Source organism: Euprymna scolopes, chromosome 39, assembly GCF_053919585.1.
Source record: "Euprymna scolopes isolate OS-2025 chromosome 39, ASM5391958v1, whole genome shotgun sequence".
In the NCBI taxonomy this organism is placed as follows: domain Eukaryota; kingdom Metazoa; phylum Mollusca; class Cephalopoda; order Sepiida; family Sepiolidae; genus Euprymna; species Euprymna scolopes.
Window position 1 is genome coordinate 78,472,444 of NC_136520.1, and position 21,749 is coordinate 78,494,192.

The following is a 21,749-nucleotide window of genomic DNA, read 5'->3' on the forward strand; positions in this document are numbered from 1 at the left end:
GAAGCTGTCACGTCTCACGGCCGCGAATGCGCATTTATAAAACAGTTGACAAACAGATAAAAATCCGACGACCCTCACGTAACAATTCTTCAACTTGGACCCCTTAGCAGCCCTTTTGTTCGGATGAAAATGAATTAAAAATGTTTCCATATGTCTGAATCCCCTATTTATCAAATGTCAAGACTGTAGATCAGCAATTCGTTGAGTATATAGGTTGAGAAGTGTCCTTACACACTCACTTTAATATATAGATTATTTTAGTTACATGCATAAGACAAAAATAATTATTTCTCATTAAAATCTAATTTTCGAGATTTACCTACGCTAAATTACATATCAGTTAAGAACAGCAAATCAAGTAGAAGACGCAAGTCTTAATAGAAGTCATTAATCTTGAATTATCGAAAATTATGTTGCTTAACATATAATTCAATGGATACACAAATAATTAGATTTAAATATACGATTTATATATTTCTCTAACATAAACCATTTTCAAATTACATCACCATTCAATGAGAAATCAATAAAGATTCAGAAATCAAGAAAAATCCAGACTATTTCTATCCCTAATACTATATAAAAGTCGCTTATTGTGTGTGAGTTATTTCCTCATAGGTGACGAAACGGCGTAGACTATCTTTTGCAAATTTCACACAAAGGTAATTTATATTTCTGGCAGTGTTCTTAGATATGTTATTTTTTTACAGAAATCAATCCCATAAATATCGAAAATCGAAAATAAAATCCATCTTAAAAATAGTCTTTCTTCTTTTATATTTATATATATATATATATATATATATATATATATATATATATATATATATATATATATATTCTTATAGACAAAAAGAATTTTTACAGGAGAATACTTTACGTTATACCAGTATAACCTTGGCCGATTAAACGTAAAATATACTAGTATAAGAATTCTCCTTTTTTTTTGTATCTATAAGAACCCCCCTCCCTAGATATTTTTAAAATCGTCAATCACAAATATCAGCTGACGTGATATTGTAAACAGATATAGACGGAATTATATGAACGATATTATCATTATTATTCAAAAAACAATTTTGGGGGACGAATTAATCCACCGTGCAAATTATTCCTCATAATATACAGCGTGTCCGTAAAGTTACTATACAGTCTTATTGTTTTATTGTATTATATTTGTATTAATAGTTAATATTTATTTTTTTACAGGTTTATTTAATCAAGCATGCCACGCAAGCTAACTCTTGAAGAGCGCAAATTTATTTTGAAGCGATATTGGAAAACAGAAAACGCACAAGATGTAATTCGTGATTGGAATCATTATTTTAATACAGATCCTCCAATACGTTTGGCTATTTATAAACTTCGAGACAAATTTGATGATACTAGCTCAGTTGCCGATGCTCCACGTTCTGGTCGGCCAAGTGTGCACCAAAGTTTGTCAGAGTGTGGTGTCACGTTGTCGAGAATGTATTGGAGCTGAAGGCCTCCAATTTGAATATTTGTCATAGAAATTGTTTGCCTTGATTGTAACAGTCTCTTCGGATGTAGCACGTGTATCTTGTGAGATTTTTATAAACATAAAGGTGTTATTTCTTTTTATTTCTTTTGTTACGAATAAATATTTTAATACAATATCTTACTGTACTGTTAATATATTACAGGGTGTCTGTATAGTAACTTGTAAGACTGTATAGTAACTTTACAGACACCCTATATAATAATCATTAGGGGATTAATTATATAATAATATATACGCAATCTGGATAAAATGAAATACCATGTTTAAGTGTATTGTATGACTGGACATCGTCGGGTGTTCAGCTTGTTATCGATGACATAATATTTCCTATATAAACCCCCAAGCAAGACGAAAAAAGCATCTTCTACTAAAACAATTGTTATATCAATCAGAAAAATTGGACACTCCTAATACATGGATGTGTTTAATAGTATTATTTCTTATTTTTATTAGTTTTAGTATTTATGTTCCTATGTATTATTTCCAACCCCGCCCCCTCCCAAAAAAAATTATATAAAACAACGCTCAAAACTATTAAAAACAACGCTCAAAACAATTTAAAAAAATCTAAAAAATAATCCACAACTATATGAAAAAAATGGCTGCCGAAACAAAAACACGATATCGAGTCTTTAATGACCTATTTTTTCTTCTTACAGCATTATAGTGTCTTTATTTCTTCCTAGGTTACGAGTTTCTCATTTTTCAGAAGAGTATATGCACGAAAAGAGACGGTATTTACATAATTATAACCGTTTGCTGCTACATAACGAAAAGGATTTATAAAAATTGAAAAAATTCTAATACACTAGAGGAGCTGTTGTTCATGAAAAATACATATTTGACTCTGAGAATGTAACTATAGATATAAATTTAAAGGGGGTTAGAACAGTAGTCTTAAGAGCAGAGTGCATTTTAATGTGATAGTAAAATTACTAATTTAATTAAAATACAAGAACAACAGTGCTTATTGTAATGCAGATATATAATAAGCTCGATGGGCAAATTAGAATTAAAAATTAAAAATCTGTTTCATAAGAAGGAACAACAACAAAGTCAATAATTTGTACGATCGTTTCGGAAACGATGTTTTTATTGTGATAGACATTAATCCACATATTGTTTTTTTAAACAAAGTCTCCTCATGAGCAAAAGTATTTGGTGGGGGTTTTATATGTAAAAGACACCATAAATACACCTAGCAATTTTTAAGTAAGGTAGATGTATCTTTTAATTGATCGCCTTTTGAAAACCGTAATTGTCGTCAAAGCATTCATTAAGATGTAGCTTATATTAATATCAAAAGGCGAACAATTAAAAGATACATCTACCTTACTTAAAAATTGCTAGGTTTATTTATGGTGTCTTTTACATATGAAAAACCCCACCCAATACTTTTTCTGATGAGGAGACTTTGTTTAAAAAATACTATATGTCAAAATTATTGTCAACGGCTTAATGTCTATCACAATAAAAAACATTGTTTCCGAAACGATCGTACAAATTATTGACTTTGTTGTTGTTCCTTCTTATGAAACAAGTTTTTATTTTTTAATTCTAATTTGAATTTTAAATTATCAATCACATTACTAAATATACATATATATATATATATATATATATATATATATATATATATATATATATATGTAGTCTGTTTATTATACAAACATTATAAGTTACATATGTGTATATATGTTTCAGTGAAATCCCAATTCAAAATTCCCATTTCATCAGACAATTGGCATTGTTTGTATTATAAACAGACTATATAACACCTCTGGCTTGCATTGAGCACTCTTTAATAATCACATGAGTTTCAATAGATTTACATATAGTAAATCAATCTATACAAACATTATACATATATATATATATATATATATATATATATATATATATATAGTCTGTGTATTATACAAATAGTCTTTCATGTTTCCGTGGAGGCCCAATACACACACACACACATACATAGTACAGGTTATGGATGATATAAACTCTAGTGAATTTCAATCTGTTTATATAATAGTGCTAAGAAATAAATAGAGCTACTTTTATTATCATTTAGTCCATATTTAGTTATTATTTACTTATGCAGACACGTACAGTTTTCGCTACACTGCCATGACAATGTTTGGATCTGTAGTTATTAATATTTACCTCGTCAGACGAAAAGTCTGCCTATACATTTAAGTATTAATATTGAAAATAAATAATCGTGCGCGAACAAACGCACGCACAAATGCACACTTACATATTTGTCTGTGTATGGGTGTATATAGCGGGATAGAAAAAAAGAAAGAAAGAAAAAAAGCACGATAGGAAATATTCCATATTCTTCTTAACTCTGTAGCAGGTCTTTTGATTGACAGATTTGATACAAGTCAGAGAACATTACAAAAGCTTCCGTGATTTGCGTATGTGTGTGGTTCGTATATATATATATATATATATATATATATATATATATATATATATATATATATATATATATATGTATGTATATAGGAGCAAAAGTACCCGTCGTTGACTGGGTTCAAAAGCAGCCTACAGAAAATGGACTGATTTCTGAAAGTATGATAGGTTATTAAAAGGAAGGGTTGTAAAGAGATAGCTTCGAATGCGGGGGTGCCAAAACCAAAGCAAAATACGATGAAAGTAAAAATAAAATAGATAAACCCCATAATTTATTATACCGTACCTGTTCACACTGAAACACTTATCACAATATTCTGTGGATCTATATTAAAAAACCTTGTTAAACTTTGTGACATATTTCCATTCTATGGAGGTCAAGCGCGAATGAACACCCCATAATTTTATTATACCATATTTCTTCAAACTGAAACATAATTATCAAAGTATACTTACGCAGATAGATATGAAAATCTTTATTAATGTGTGTGCCTATTTTCATTCTATGGAGGCCAGGCACGAACGCAGATCCCACAATTTTATTTATAACTATTTAAGTTAAAACATATTTATCAAAGTATTCTTATGTACATCTATATCAAAAACACTTGTGAAGGTTTTCTTTTAATTTTTTAATTTTTTATTTCCAAACTTTGTGAACCAGGTGCGAACGCGGACCCCACAATTTTAATGAACCACCTTCTGCCAGATCAAACATACCCATTCCTGTGTCTCAATACATCTATCATTATATGCAATCAGGTTTTTAAAATGGTCAACCGTATAGGAGCCTATTCGTGACTAGACGCACACATACACACACACACATTGAGCTTTATATTATATATATATATATGCATATATATATATATAGATATATATATATATGGGTTACTTTTTAAATGGCCTCACTATATATATATATATATATATATATATATATATATATATAGTAAGTTATAAAATATATATGGCAATTAAGCTACATAAAATGTTCCGCGTTTCATCCACGCTAGGATTCATCAGATAAGCCTGATGAATCCTAGCGCGGATGAAACGCGGAATATTCTGTGTAGATTAATCGCCATATATATTTTATAACGTACTATCTAGCTCTACCTACATATTGAGCACTGTTGAAGTAAATACTTAAAGTTTACGCATAAATTTATACTTTCGTATATTAACTTATGTGATTAAATAAAGTAGTTATATATATATATATATATACATACATATATATACATATATGTATATATATGTGTGTGTATATATATGTGTGTGTATATATATGCGTATATATATGTGTGTATATATGTGTATGTATATATATGTGTGTATATATATTATATATATGTGTATATATATATGTGTGTGTATATATATTATATATATGTGTGTATATATATGTGTGTATATATATTATATATATGTGTGTATATATATGTGTGTGTATATATATAAAGTATATATATGTGTATATATATGCGTGTGCATATATATTATATGTTTGTTTATATATATATATGTGTATATATATGTGTGTGTGTGTATGTATATATATATATACATACAGACACCCACATATATATATGTGAGTATATATATATATATATATGTATATATATATATATATGTATATATATATATATATATATATATATATATATATCATCTCTTGATGATCTTAAACATTGAAGAGATTGGAGAAAGTCAACTATACATACAGACACCCACATATATATATGTGAGTATATATATATATATATATATATATATATATATATATCATCTCTTGATGATCTTAAACATTGAAGAGATTGGAGAAAGTCAACTATACATACAGACACCCACATATATATATGTGAGTATATATATATATATATATATATATATATATATATATATATATATATATATATCACCTCTTGATGATCTTAAACATTGAAGAGATTGGAGAAAGTCAACTAAACCATCAAAACGAGTGCTCCTTTATGTTTTTGAACTTTTTTTCTACGTAGTTATCTTAATATCAGTGCGCTTAAACCAGTCTTTTTTTATGCATCCGTCGTAAATATCCAGTGCGCGCTCTGTCACTTATAGCTACGTCGACAATCTGAAATCGACGTATCCAACCCCTGACTGTACTGACATAATAAATTGCATCGGTTTCGAATACGTTCAACAGGTGTCGTTGAATGTTTATCGACTAATTTTTATCTGCATAGAGGAACTCTAATGACGTAACTCTGCTTCTGACACGCGTCCATCACATGGGTTGCTAACTTGGATCCTCACACCGTCAATATCTTCAATAGAAAAAATAAAACATTTACGTCATGAATACATAAGTCCAGTTATTATAACAATATAACTAGGAGCAAATGGCCAGGCATTCAGGTGCTTTACAATTAACCTGCAACATAACATTAGCTACTTATATATATCTACTGCTCTCCCTCGACTCAGGACTGTAGCGTAATCAAAAAAGTCGCTAATAGCATAGATACTACAGAGCAAGTATGTGTATTTAGTAACGTTAATGTCCACCACACTAATTGGCTTCGTTACTCTATTTATCCAGACGCAGCTGGTAGCATAATACATAGATTTTCTATGTGTCATTCCCTATCACAGACAGTTACGTTTCCGACCCGTCTTATCAATCGATAAGATCAAAAAGCCTCACTCTAGATCTATTTCTGACCAAAGTTCCCAAGTATTGTGTAACGAATGCCCATAGCTCACTCTAGAAAGCTGATCACGCTGTGATGATGATAGAAACCACCCTAAACTCTCGACCCAAAGCTGGAAAGCCATTGCTCACAACGATAAAATACTATAATAAGGTTGACTGTGGTGGTGTCAAGTTATCATATCAGAGATAATCCATGGGGAAATGTATTTTTTCCTCCTGCGGAACAGTGCGCAAATACGACCACTGTATGGTGCAAAGCGGCAATTGAATCACACGTAAGTTCTCTAGCAGTCCCCCCTAATAGCTTACTTTTTGTGCAGTTGCCATTGCTTAAAGGGAACATGCATACTGCAGATTTATCCGACATAAATGCAGTACAAATAGACAAAAGTTTATAAAAGCCAGAAGTAATTTTAAGAAATAAATAGCGACAGCTATAAGAGAAAATACGGAAACATCTAGAAAACACATAGAAGCACAGAAATTAGCAACTCGTGATTTCTGGAAAATTTACAACAGTGTAGTAAATAATGGCCAATTAACCCCTCCCCACTATCCAACAATCATGATGTTGTTTTAATAGCAACCAAGAAGGTTAAAATGTTTGCTAGTCGGTTTGCCTCAAACTCTACGTTACACCCAGCAAAAACCTCTATCCCTGATTTTTCCTTGCAGACTAAAAAACACACTACATGATCTGAAAATCACCCTTTCTAAAGTACACACCTTAAAAGGACCTAATCTCATCCCGGATATACTATTAAAAAATGCTCCGTTGAGGTTTCTCCAGTTCTCTCCAAACTTTTTAACAAATATCTTAACAAATCTTGCTTTCCTGACTGCTGGAAAACTGCTTCTGTGATTCACGTTTACAAGAAGTCTGGCGAAAGAACTGACCCATTAAATGATCGCGCCATTAGCCTCCTCCCTCTTTTCGCCAAAATATTTAAGTTCCTAATTAATACAAGCTCTAGTCTAACACCTTACAGTTGATAAACTTCTGTCTGACCAACAATATGGATTTAGGAAAGTCAGTTCTACTGCAGATATCCTTACTCTGAACGTATATACCTGCCACTTGGCAAAGCAGGGAAAGGTAGGGCAATAGCCCTAGATATATCTAAGACTTTTGAGAAGGTTTTCTCAGGAAAATCAGATCATATGGAATTATTGGACGAATACTAAATATAATTAAATCTTTCTTAAATAAGAAAAGAATCCAGATTGTCCTCGATGAGTGTACGTCCAAACAATATGATATAAATGCGGGTGTACCTCAGGGGTTGATCATCGGACGCTTATTATTCCTGATATTCGTAAGTGACCTCCCTTATAAAATTGTCTCTGAGATGGATATTAGCTGATGACACCACGCTCTATAACAGGCACGAGGGAGAAACGAATGAACACATATCTAAGGCAATCGCGGACACCCTAGAAGAAGACCTCCAGTCTGTAGTGAAATTAGGACAAAAATGCATGATAACATTAAAGGCTGCTAAGTCTAAGCTTCTTTCCTTTAATTATTACAAGAAACCTTCTTAACCACTAATAGCTATGGTTAATGAGGCATTACCTGAAAATACTTCGTTCAAACTCCCCGGATTAACTTTCACAGAGAACATGAGTTAGAATAGATACACCGAGGGCATTGCCGCAGCTGATTCGAGAAAAGTGGGCTCTCTCTACCGTGCTAGAAAGTTTCTTACGTATAAGAGTATCCTGTACCTCTACAAGGCAACCATTCGCCCATGTATGGAGTATTGTAGCCGCATTTGGGCCGGTGCATCTGCTGCGAGTCTCTCACTCGTGGAAATGGTTCAAAAGAGAGTCGCCAACTTAATATGTCCCGAATTGTCCTATCGACGAAATGCTGCACCACTCTGTTTTACAAGTATTTTAATGGTAGCTGCTCCGACGAACTACAAGCTTTCGACGAAATACCCTAGACAAACCCTACAAACAGCAAAATCCCACCCCTACACAGTAGAGATCCCCAGATGCCAGAAAGCCTTCTACTGTAATAGTTTCTTCTCCAGAACTGCTACACTTTGGAACCAACTTCTTGATTCCTGCTTGCCTGAGTGTACTGACATGCAAAAGTTCAAGTGTAATGTAAACAGACATCTTGCCGCTCAACTCCCGACATAGTATCCCTGCAATTATGTTCCAGATAGTATCCCCCTGCAACAAATTTGCACTGTGGCTTATTTGGAGTGAAAATGCGAAATAAAACAAGCAAAATAACTTCCAATCCCTTCTCGGACGGAGAAAAGTATAAAAACAAAGGAGACGATGAAAATAGAGGGAGAGATATGAAAAATATTTCGTATTCTACTTAACTACACAATCTTTCCTTTGACAGATAGGAAAAACGTCAGAGAACAGAAACAAAAAAATACTTTTTTTAATGTAAGTTGCACGCCATTTATCTATATATGTTGTTCAATAATAATAATAATAATAATAATAATAATAATAATAATAATAAATACACTAACAATAATAGTAATAATACATACATACATACATACATATATTATTTTTAAAATATAATACAAGAGTATATATATATATATATATATATATATATATATATATATATATATATATATATATATATATATATATATATATATATATATACGCCATTAATCTATGTGTTTTTTTCAAGCGAACGCTAATTGTTTTTCCTGCCATAGGCAGCTATTTCTAAGATTTTCACTTTTTGACTAAGTTTAAGCGAATCGATATTACGTTTATATATTTTGTCTTCTCCGTTCAATGATTTCATATCATCTCGTTGTATTCCTCTTCTTAAACGTTTGTCCGCCTCAAAAAAAAAAATAAAAAATAAAAATAAAAATAAAAATAAAAATAAAAAATATGTGCGTGCGTTTCTTTCTTCAATGAGACATCAATAATAAGCAAGCTCATAGTTTTTTTTTTCGTAGGATTTTCTTTTTATGCACGCTAGCTGACGTACTAATCACCGATGGGTATAAAAATGTAGCTTAGATTTTTTTTATATAAAAGAAAAGCTACAAATATTCAACTCGTTTGACAATTAATGGTTTTTCCGTTTTTTTTTTTTTTTAGTACAGGCATTAAAATTTTTCGTAGATTATTTAAATTCAGTATGTTATTGCTATACATTTTGTGATATGGCTGACTAATTTTTATGAATTCAGGTTCAAATGAACAGCTACAGCAGGAAACATATGGAATGCTTCAGACTGCTTGTGGACCATCATGCATGAATTGAGTATTAGTTTTTGAGTGGCATAGGAAATTCAAGAAAGGCAGGGAGTCATTGAGGATTATAAGAGGTGTGGAATAGATAAAGAAAGTCAGAACACAAGAGTTGATTGTCCTCCCCCCAATAAAGGAGTTCGTGGATAAGAACCGTCGTGTGTCTATAGAGACAATAAATGGACAGTTTGATGTCAGTGTGGGAACTGTACTCATTTATTGGTAAGGAGCTGAACATGTGGAAGGCTTGTGTGGCGTTTCTTTCAAGGATACTTAGAGATCAGATAATTTTACCAAGATGGGCTTCAATACATTTCCTCACTCTCCCTATAGTCCCCTGTGACTTTTGGTTATTCCCTAAGCTCAAGGGAAACTTAAGAGACTTCCGTTATGAGAAAATTGAGGAGATAAAAGAGGCTGTGACGAAGGTCATTGACACCCTTACACAACAGGACTTTCATGGGGCCTTTCAGACATGTTGAAACTGGTACAAGTGCATTGCAACCAGGGGAGATTACTTCGAAAGGGAATAGAGTTAACGTGTGCACTATCAATGAAAGTGCCCGTACGAAAAAAGGCTTGGAAACTTATTAAAGTCACCTATTCAACAATTACTTATTTATTTGCTTTAGTTTGTATTTATCTATTACACTTGTGCATTTTAATGTCTTTTATAGATTTTAATTTCTAAAGTATATTTTAAATACGCATTGAATAGAGTTGCAATATTACATAGTGACTATTATTAAAGGCACGGTGCGCGAAATATACAATAACTGAATTGACGTCGAGGATTTCACGACGAATTGAATAAAAGTGCACTGAATTACACGTTGATATTTTCCTGTTGTTTCGAATGGTTCCGAAAAGGTTGCACGATGAAACAAACAAAAAAGAGAAGCAGAAGAGTCCTTTTAAGAAAGACATTCTTCAAATATTGTTTTTAAATACACAAGTAAAAGAAAAGCGATGCTAAGCTTCGCTCAAAATAGAGGTCATAGCCTTCAACAGTTGCACGATCTGAGGCACTTGTTGTTTTTTGTTTTTTATTTTCTTTTTTTTAAACATTTTTGTTTCTTTTAATAAAAAAGGATATCGATTTATGCCGGATCAATACGGAGGCACGCCCCGGTGCGCACGCGTGCATACCTAAACACTCTTATTTATTTTCTTTCCTCAGACTCCTCCGCTAACTACCGGCGCTACTTAAAATGCTCACGAGAAAATGACGTAAGAATCCCATTTTCTTTCTCGTCTAATTTAACTCCAATTCTCTTGACTTGTATCTATTCCTATTATCAGTCACATTCCAAACATCTTAATGCAGAAACAGTCACTCACACACACACACACACACACACACACACACACACACACACACACACACACACACACGCACACACACACACACACACACACACGCACACCACACACACACAGACACACGCACACGCACACACACACACATGTATATATTTCTTTTGCCTCCTGTTCCCCGTACATTACCCTTTTTTTAACCAAGTAAGATCTGTGACTTACTTGTAGTTTCATTAAATACTTTTATATGCAAAATCCGATCCTGTATTTTGCTAATTCCTGCCCTCTGATGAGAAGGAGAGTATTTCTTCGAAACTCCGCGGATTAAGGAATATCCACTTATTTTGTGTTTCCTTTTTTTAAATTAAATATGTTTTTAACTCTTTTTCAAGATGTCTTTTAACATGTTTTATTAATCATTTGTTCATATATATATATATATATATATATATATATATATATATATATATATACAATGCCGGCAAAAAGAAAGTCCGCGCTTGTAATTTTTTCAAAATCTGCAAATTTAAGCTACATTTAATGTAATTCTTTAAACAACTTATTCCTCATTTGATTGCCTTTCATTCCTCTATAATTTTCATATTTGACATTTAATTGAAATATTCTAGTAACATTTCACTTTTAATTTAAATTGTTCACGTCAATTCAAAAAATAACTTCAAATTGAGGGGTCAAAAAGAAAGTCCGCAGCAAGAAATTCACTGAAAAACAGCTTCAATTATCTTCCCTAACCCAGTTTAAAATATCACCCAACAGTCAACAAAACATATCTAATCGTAATTGTTGTTGATCCAGGTTATACAACGTAACATTTAGTCCATATGTCAGGAGCTCATTAATATCCACCTTTCTAGTTTATCCAATCGAGAAATCGGTCGCAGATTGAAATATGATCAGAAAACGGTACGAAAGACTGTGCAAAAGGACCAAAACACCGGCAGCGTTCGTGATGCCCCTAAATCTGGTCGCACTAGAATTACTTCTAACAGGGAAGACGATGCTATCAAGATCCACAGCCTAAGAAACAGATTTGAAATGGCTCCTCAAATCAAACAACAGTGCAATCTTGTTAAAAAGTGCTCTCTTTCTACTGTCAAGAACAGATTAAAGGAATTTAATTCGTGAGGATAATTGCAAGACGCAAGCCAATGATTTCTGTAAAGAACAGGCGACGCTTCTGGACTCATCAGATGCAATTAAGATCATGACTCTTCATATTGGTCAAAAGTGCGTTTTAGAGACTAAAACAAGTTTAATATGCTAGGTAGTGATGGTAGGCAGTACGTCCGTAGGAGAAAAGACGAAAAATTTAATCCTAGGTGCTTAATTGCAAGGTAGTGGAGGTTCAGTTTTGGTGTCGGGTATTATTAGTATTAATGGCCTAGGGCCTATAGTTTGCTTGCAAGATCGAATTAATTCAATCAAGTACATTGATATGTTGACTGAACATTTTCTACCCTACTTTGGTCGGAATTTAGAAAATAATCCCATCTTAATCCAGGATAATACTCCCATCCACACAGCTGGCAATGTTAATAGGTTCCTGGAATAGCATGATATTCCATGTTTGGATTGACCTGCACAATCTCCAGACCTCAATCCTATCGAAAACGTATGGCATTACATCAAGCAACAGCTATGCAATGATAACATTTCAAATTTGGAAGAACTTTGGACAAAAATTAAAGAAAAGTGGGATTCCCTTTCCTCGGAGTATTACTGCAGTCTAATTCAAGAAATTTCCAAAAGATTGCAGGCTCTCAAATTGCAGAAGAGCTATGCTACTAAATATTAACTAGTTCATTGTGTTCTTGTATTTGTGTTGCATTAATGTCCTAAAGTTACATTTAAATAGCAATTTTCCATTGTGCGGACTTTCTTTTTTGCTGACTCAATTTGAAGTTATTTTGTTTCAATTGACGTGAACATTAGAATATTTCAATTAAAAGTCAAATATGAACAGGTAAAATTATAGAAGAATAAGAGGCCAAACAAATGAGATATAATTTGTTTAAACAGTCACATTAAATTTAGCTTAAATTTTCAGTTTTTGAAAAATTAAAAGTGCGGACTTTTTTGGCCGCCTGTGTGAAAATATACTTCGTTTCCTTATAATATATACCAATACTTATTTAAGAAGTTCAATGTAATGACAGGGCAATATAGAGAATAAATCACAAAATACTATATTTCAAAGTTCATAAAGTTGACCATCTTACAATTTATTCCTTTAAGTTGACATTTACAATTCTTGATATTAACTGTTTCGTAGCACAAAATCAATCACTTAATTATTATATCAATAAGTTAATCTATTTTGCCCTAAACTCGTCAGAAGATATAGCAACAATCAATCCGTCAACAGTAAATAAAGTGCGTTTTGACATGATTAAAAATTAAAAAAATGAAAGAGAAGTTGTAAATACCTGATAATATGTTTACATTACGTTATTTCGAATTTCAATCATGTCAAAACGCATTTTATTTCCTTTTGGCGGATTGAATGTTGCTATTTCTTCTGATGGGCCAAGGGTAAAATAGATTAACTGATTGATATAATAATTAAGTGATTGATTTTGTGCTACGAAGCAGATATTGCCTTATATTGTAAATGTCAACTGAATTAAAGGAATAAATTGTAAGATTGTCAACATCATGAACTTTGGAATATAGACTTTGGTCATTATGTATATATATATATATATATATGTATATATATATACTTTCTATATATTTTTACATGAGCAATTATATGTCGCTAAACATTAATGAGCATGTTTCGGTCAGCTACTTACAAGAAATTAAGGACCTCTTCAGGCGATACAGCCTATACGAAAGAAAAGTTTGTAATGAGGTCTTCGGAGTTATAGGGAATTATTATCAGGAGGTTTTATCACATATAGCTAAAAATAGGAATAAGAAATACAATTCAGGTGTTTGGGTATTGTATTAACTCTATAAAACTTCATTTTTTTTATTTTAAAATAAATTCCCAGACTACCGTTCTCATGCTCTGAATATATATATATATATATATATATATATATATATATGTATATGTATGTATGTCAACATATATAAACATATATATGTATCCATATAATTATACATATATACATATATATATAAATATATATATATAAATATATATATATATATACTTGTTTATTGTTATATAAACATGCTCACATCCCGCTGCTACAAATAGCCACTTGTTTCAATCAAACAACAGATATCATCAGGCAGCGACTTGACTATTCAAAGGTTCAATGAATAACCTATAGTTTATTCATTGAACTTTTGAATATTCAAGTCGCTGCCTGATGATATCTGTTGTTTGATTGAAACAAGTGGCTCTTTGTAGCAGCGGGATGTGAGCATGTTTATATAACAATAAACAAGTATTATCAGCTCTTTTTATTGAGCACTATCTAACAACCTCGTTGAATTCATTAGTCCATTACTTTTGAATATAAAAAAACCCGAGTATATATATATATATGTATATATATATATATATATAAACTGTGTCCATCGCTTTATTGCAGATTAGTAAACAGTCGATATTTATCTAAATATACGTCACCGAAAGTGAAAATTGCATCGTCAAAGAGTTGTTTAAAGTTTAGTTATTTCCCGAAATTTTATTCAAGTTCATGCTATATTCACGAAGTTATGGCATTTTCCTTATTATTAAAGAGATTTTACTGCCCATCGCTTTATTGCAGATCTCATACAATGCCAAAAAATCAGGCGAGTAAAGGTTATCGAAAGGCAAAGGATAGATTAATCTCTGAACGTATATACCGGCAGACATTCTAACTGTAATCTCTAAGCGTATATACCATTCACTGGACAAAGCAGGAGAGGGTAGAGCGGTAGCTCTAGATATATCTAAGGGTTTTGACAGGGTATAGCATGAAAGTCTTCTCAGGAAAATCAAATCATACGGTATCACTGGAAGAATACTAAACATAATTAAATCCTTCTTAGATAAGAGAAAAATCCAGGTTGTCCTCGATGGTTGTACATCTAAACAATATGATATGAATTCGCGCGTGCCTCAAGGGTAACTCCTTGGACCTCTATTATTCCTAATATTAATAAATGCCCTCCCTGACAAAATTGTCTGTGAGATGGGTATATCTGCTGATGACACTACGCTCTATAACAGCCACGACAGGAAAACAAACGAACACATATATAAACAAATGGCAGAAACACTAGAGTATGACCTCCGATCTGTAGTGGAATGGGGACAAAAATGCATTCAATGCTGCCAAGAATAAACTGGTTTCCTTCAATAATTACAAAAAACATTCCATACCACTAATAGCAATGGCCAAAGACTCTTTATCTGACAGTACATCTTTTAAACTCCTCGGGCTAACGTTCAGAGGAAACATGAGTTGGAACAATTACATTGAGAGCAGGACCGCTGCGAAGAAGGTAGGCTCTCTCTACCGTGCTAGAAAACTACTAACGCCCGAAAGTATACTGTACCTCTCTAAGGCCACCATTCGCTCATGTATGGAGTAGTGTTGCAATATTTGGGCTAGTGCGTCTGCTACTAGTTTCTCGCTCCTAGACAAGGTTAAAAAGAAAGTCGCCAACCTCATAGGTCCTAAACTGTCATTTAAACTTCAGCCTTTGACCCATCAACAAAATGTTGCATCCGTCTGCCTGTTCTACAAGTACTCTAACGGTGAATGCTCTGACGAACTGCAAGCTCTTGTACCCCCTCGACGTAAATACCCCCGCTAAACCCCACAAGCAGCTAAATTCTACCCCTACACAATAGCGATCCCCAGATGTAAGAGAGCCTTCTACACTAGTAGCTTTTCCCCAGAACCGCTAGACTTTGGAATTCCCTTCCGGATCCCTGCATCCCCAACTGTACAGACATGCAGAAGTTCAAGTATAACGTGAACTGACATCTTGCTACCCAACTCTCTACATAGTACCCCTGTAGCTTATGTCCCTGATAGTAGCCCCTACATCAAAGTGGCAATGTGCCTTGTTTGGGGGGAAAATGTAATTAAAAAAAAGATACTGGTCTCGCAGAAGGAGTATCCATCAAAAATTTAGCCACGGAGCTGAAATGGGATCCAAAAACCTTGGCTGTATTCTTAAACGACCCGGACACCAAATCCAGAAAGATGAGAGCATCAGGAGAAATATATATATATATATATATATATATATATATATATATATATATATATATATATATATATATATATATATATATATATACCTGTATCAGTTTGTTTCTCAATTTTCCATTCATCCTAACACGCATGTTAAAATAAAATGGAGGTTAGTAATCAGTTGCGCCGAGAATAGTAATCATTTCTTCATCCAGACGATTTAGCGAAATTTGCCAGAATCTTTCATCCGGGTTTGCAACAAAATCCCCGAACGACGGTCGCAACATTAATTTCGCATGTCCTTTGTTGCTTGCAATTTATTGACTTATAAAAAAGCCCGCAGTGTTTTTAATCAACGATATACGCGAATGACAAATTGTGTCCAAATAATGACGATAATTTTTCCACATCCGTCGTCGAAGCTCCATGGCGAGAGGCGTTTATAAATCAATATAATAAAGCAGGCTTCTAAGCTAATTGGCGCTAAACTGTCCACTTCTGTCTGCTAAGTATGCATGAATAGATGAAGTTAAATTAATATCTAAAACAGAGTTTCGTAATCAGTAGAGCAACTTAAGGTAGAAAACGTTATGACAGCCAAAGTTGAAATAATGAAAATTAAATGCCGATATTTTTGAAGACGACAATTTATCAATTCATGTTTGTCCAGGGTGGAACGATAAAGTTGTCGTTTAAAACAAAACAACGCTGCATCTTTATTTAAAGGCTTTTATTGAAAAATCAATTCAGGTTACTTATGTAGTAGAGCTTACATCTATTCAATGTAAACGCCTTCAACCTCAACAAACGCCTCGATTCGTGTCCGAAACTGGGAGCATGCCTTCTCCACAAGTGCCGGCGTGAGCTCGGCGAATATTCGGCAGATGACGGCAATCAGTCTAGCTTTGGTGTTGTGGGAGGTCATGGTAGTGATGTTCTCGACGTATGGCCAAACAAAATAGTCCAACGGGTTCGTGGCAGGGGAAAAGGTGGGGGGGGAAGCGAAAATGTTAGCTGTGTATGGTTTTAAGCGAAAATATTAGAAGCAGCAGACGTCTTAGGACACGTGAATGTTTAGCAATTGCACTTGACGTCACTGGAAGAAGAGAAAGAAAGATGGCAGAAAACAAGACAGCTCGTGGTCGAACAAAAGAAAGAGATGACGTGTTTTCATTTGACGGCCAGTCTATGACATTGACTTATAGAAATAAAGAAATAAATAAGAAAAGAAAAAAAGAAAAAAGAAAGGACTCGGCGAACAGTTGTAAGAAATTTTCAAATTTTTAAAAATTATATTACGTTTATTTACTAACATAATGTGTGGTATAAGATGGTAGGTGTTGATGTCCCTAATTTTCGAGGAAATCCTCGCCAAACAGTTGTATATGTTCCTTTTAATTTTCTCCCCTGAAGAAGAGATATTACACTCGAAAATTAGGGACATCAACACCTCCATTCTTATATGACACATTATGTTAGTAAACAAACGTAATATAATTAAAAATTGTGGAAAATTTCTTCTAATATTTCCATTATTCTTTTATATATTTACATGTGTCCATAGTGTTTCCTAAGAAACACATTGTTGTAGCCACCAGGCACAACTCCTTTCATCTCTTTCTCTCTGTATATATATATATATATATATATATTTATATATATATATATATATATATATATATATATATATATATATATATTAATGAGTACTTCATTTAATCACATAAATATACGAAGATATTTATGCACAGGTTTTTTCAGTATTTACTTCAACAGTGTGCGATACATAGGTAGAGCGAGATAGTAAGCTATGAAAATATATATGGCAATTAAGCTGCGCAAAATATTCTGCATAAGCCTGACGAATTCTCCCAAGAATGAAACGCGGAATATCTGATATGTGTCTGATATGGTTAATTTTCCAATACTTGTAGATATACAATATTCATAATGGTTCCTGGTTCAGTGCAAATGAAGAGATTGTCTGGTTTGCCGACTCTAGAACATGCAACACATAATTGCCCATGTGAGAAGCAATAAGTATGTAAATATAAGCCGCCCAATTCTAAAGATTGTCCCTGTGCTTTGGTGATCGTGATAGAAAATGCCTGTCTAATTGGGAATTGCAATCTCTTGAATTGAAATGGCATGTCTGTAGGAATCACAGGAATGTGTGGAATCAGGACATCCTCACCTTTGAAATGCCCCGTTAAAATTGTGACTTCTATTAGGTTAGTCATTAATTTTTTTTACAGAAAGACGTGTGCAATTACAAAGCCTGGGCTGATTAATATTTCGCAACAGGATGTATGGCACGCCAGTTTTCAATTGAAGTACATGAGGTGGCATCCCTGGCAAATCTAGCGAATTAAAAAATTCTTTTGGATAGTTGACTGCTTCGTCTTCTTCAAGAATAGTGTCAACGGAGTTATATGTGACTAACTCACCAGGAATGTTCAACTGAATAGTACTGTTGAGTTCATGAACATCTTTGTTCTTGGGTGCAAGAATGGCTCGTTCACTTAGCCAACTGGGATCCTTATAGTTAAATTGGATGTCCGCAAAAACCCTTTTAATGAAGTCGTCTTTTGTTGTCACTAAATTACAGAAGTTTTGTGTCAATGTAATTTGCCCTGTGGTCAGATTAGCCGGCAGTTTTCCATTCCAAATTTCCAGTAATTGATTTGAAAATAACTCTGCTGAGTGATCGTTTTTCTGTTGGACACGCATATTTCTAGACAAATGGAATATTCTTAAATGTTGCCTAAAAGTGGAATATTTTAGGCAGGCATTTATTTCATCTGCTGGTGTTGATCGACGAATTATAGGTAGTGTTTGCCTGAAATCTCCAGCTAGCAATAATCATTCACAAAGAGGCTATTATTACCACGCAAGTCTTGTAATGATCGATCCAGAGCCTCCAGTGATTTTTGTGGTCCATTGTGCATTCATCCCAAAAAATAAGTTTACATTTCTGCAATAACTTTCCCATACTCGATGTTTTGGAAATGTTGCACAATGGAGTTTCCATAAATTGCATATTCAATGGTAGTTTCAAAGCTGGATGAGCAGCTCTTCCACCTGGCAGTAATGTTGCAGTTATTCCAGATGATGCAAGAAATACGGCTATGTCAGAATGTGAGCGAATGCTTGCCAAAATTAATTTAATTAAGAAGGTTTTACCAGATCCTCCTGGCGCATCTAAGAAAACAATTTCTCCACCCCATTATTTTTTTTTTTAATTTTTTTTAATTCAATTTTCACCCCAAACAAGGCACAGTGCCACTTTGAAGCAGGGGGCTACTATTAGGGAATTACTTAGCGGGGTCATTATGAAGGGAGAAGAGTAGAAAAATGTTTGTTAACATTACACTGGAACTTCTGCATATCATTGCAGTTGGGAAAGCAGAATCCCGGAAGGGAGTTCCAAAGACCCGCAGTTCTGGGGAAGAAACTATTGGAGTAAAATGCTTTCTTGCACCTAGGGATCTCCACTGTAAAGGGATGAGACTTAGTAGCTTGTCGGGTTTGTCGGGGGTAGTTACGTCGGAGAGGTACAAGTGTTTGCAGTTCGTCAGAGCATTCACCATTAAAGTATTTGTAGAACAGGCAGAGGGATGCAACATCTCGTCGATGGGACAGAGGTTGAAGCCTAGATGACAGTTCAGGACCTATCAGGTTGGCGACTCTTTTTTGAACCCTGTCCAGGAGCGAGAGACAAGCAGCAGATGCACCAGCCCAGATGTGACAACAGTACTCCATACATGGGCGAATGGTTGCCTTATAGAGGTATAGGATACTGGCAGGCGTAAGTAGTTTTCTAGCACGGTAGAGGGAGCCAACCTTCCTTGCAGCAGCCTTGGCAATGCTCTCAATGTATCTATTCCAGTTCATATTCCCTGTAAACGTTAGGCCGAGGAGTTTAAAAGAAGTACTTTCAGTCAATGTGTTCTTGGCCATTGCTATTGGTGGTAGAGAAGGTTTCTTGTAGTTATTGAAGGAAACAAGCTTAGTCTTAGCAGCATTGAATGAGGCCAACCATTTTTGTCCCCATTCCACTACGGATTGGAGGTCATCCTCTAGTGTTTCCTCCATTTTCTTGGATATGTGTTGATTTGTTTTCCCCTTATATCTGTTATAGAGAGTGGTGTCATCGGCAAATATACCCATCTCCGAAACAATATTATCAGGGAGGTCGTTTATGAATATCAGGAACAATAGAGGTCCAAGGATAGACCCCTGAGGCACTCCCGCATTTATGTCATATTGTTTGGATGTACGTCCGTCGAGGACAACTTTGATTTTTCTATTACTTAAGAAGGATTTAATTACGTTATGAATTCTTCCAGTGATTGACTGTTGCTTCGTTGTAAATGTGTTTTTACTTAATATTTAGTTTTGTAGTATTTGAATGAATGTACAACAAACTATCATCTGTGTTGTAAGTTTGTTCCCGACGCAATTCTACATCAAACAAAGTCGCAGCAGATCGAATCGGTGACGTCAATCCCAATTAACTGAGGACTTTGTTTGCAATTTCTAAGCACAAATCTTCAATCCGTATCAATGCGTCATTATAAATTTCTGATGTAAAATCTAGGTAGATATTTGCAGTTTCATTGCGTTTTTGATGCAAAATGTCTTCGGCCATGCGTGATTTATATTTCTCCCATAACTTTAATGGAGATGAAAGGGAGCAAGTTGTCAATATGATGGCAAAAAATGCACGAATTTGAATTGGATGCGATGTTTAACATGCATCATTAATGCATTCATCCCAGTGTCCGTCATTCTCCAATAAATTCAGTGCTTGACATGCACTGCGAAAGGTGGCATGTGTAACACCATTTACAATTTTTAAGTGCTGGAAAGATGTTAGACCAGAGACATTTACCAATAACATCTGAAGGAAAAAACATTCATCTTGTTTGGGATGAATAGTATAAAGTCGGCCTATTGTGTTTTCTTTGTAAATTCCAGGGTATCCGTCTACTCTATCTCCTCGCTTGCGTCGTTCAAATAATTTTCTACTCCTAGTCCATGTGTAGTACATGGGCAATTCCGAATAGAGCAGTGTTGATGCAAAGGCGTCATTTTGACGTAACGTGAAAAAAGCCGTTAATGTTGTCGCCGGAGGATTAAGAGCTATCTGGTGCACATTTGAAGCTGTAAAGTTAACACGTTGTCCATTTTCTAAATGTACCGATAAATGAACAATAGCTCGACTTCGTTCATGTATGGGAAATGAAAGAATTCGCCATACAGCTTCATTACTAGTTTCCAGCTTGGAACCGTGCAATTTCATCGATATGTATATTTGCATTCCAATCATTGCCTTGAGTTTTCAAACCCAAAACTGCCATATCGCTGCCTT

General features: G+C 33.9%; 1 long non-coding RNA gene across 2 annotated transcripts in view; it reads right to left on the bottom strand.

Annotated features, from left to right (window-relative positions):
- LOC145263887 (uncharacterized) overlaps positions 1-21,749 on the bottom strand; it is a 1,009,224-nt gene that overhangs the window by 572,035 nt on the left and 415,440 nt on the right. The window lies entirely within an intron of this gene.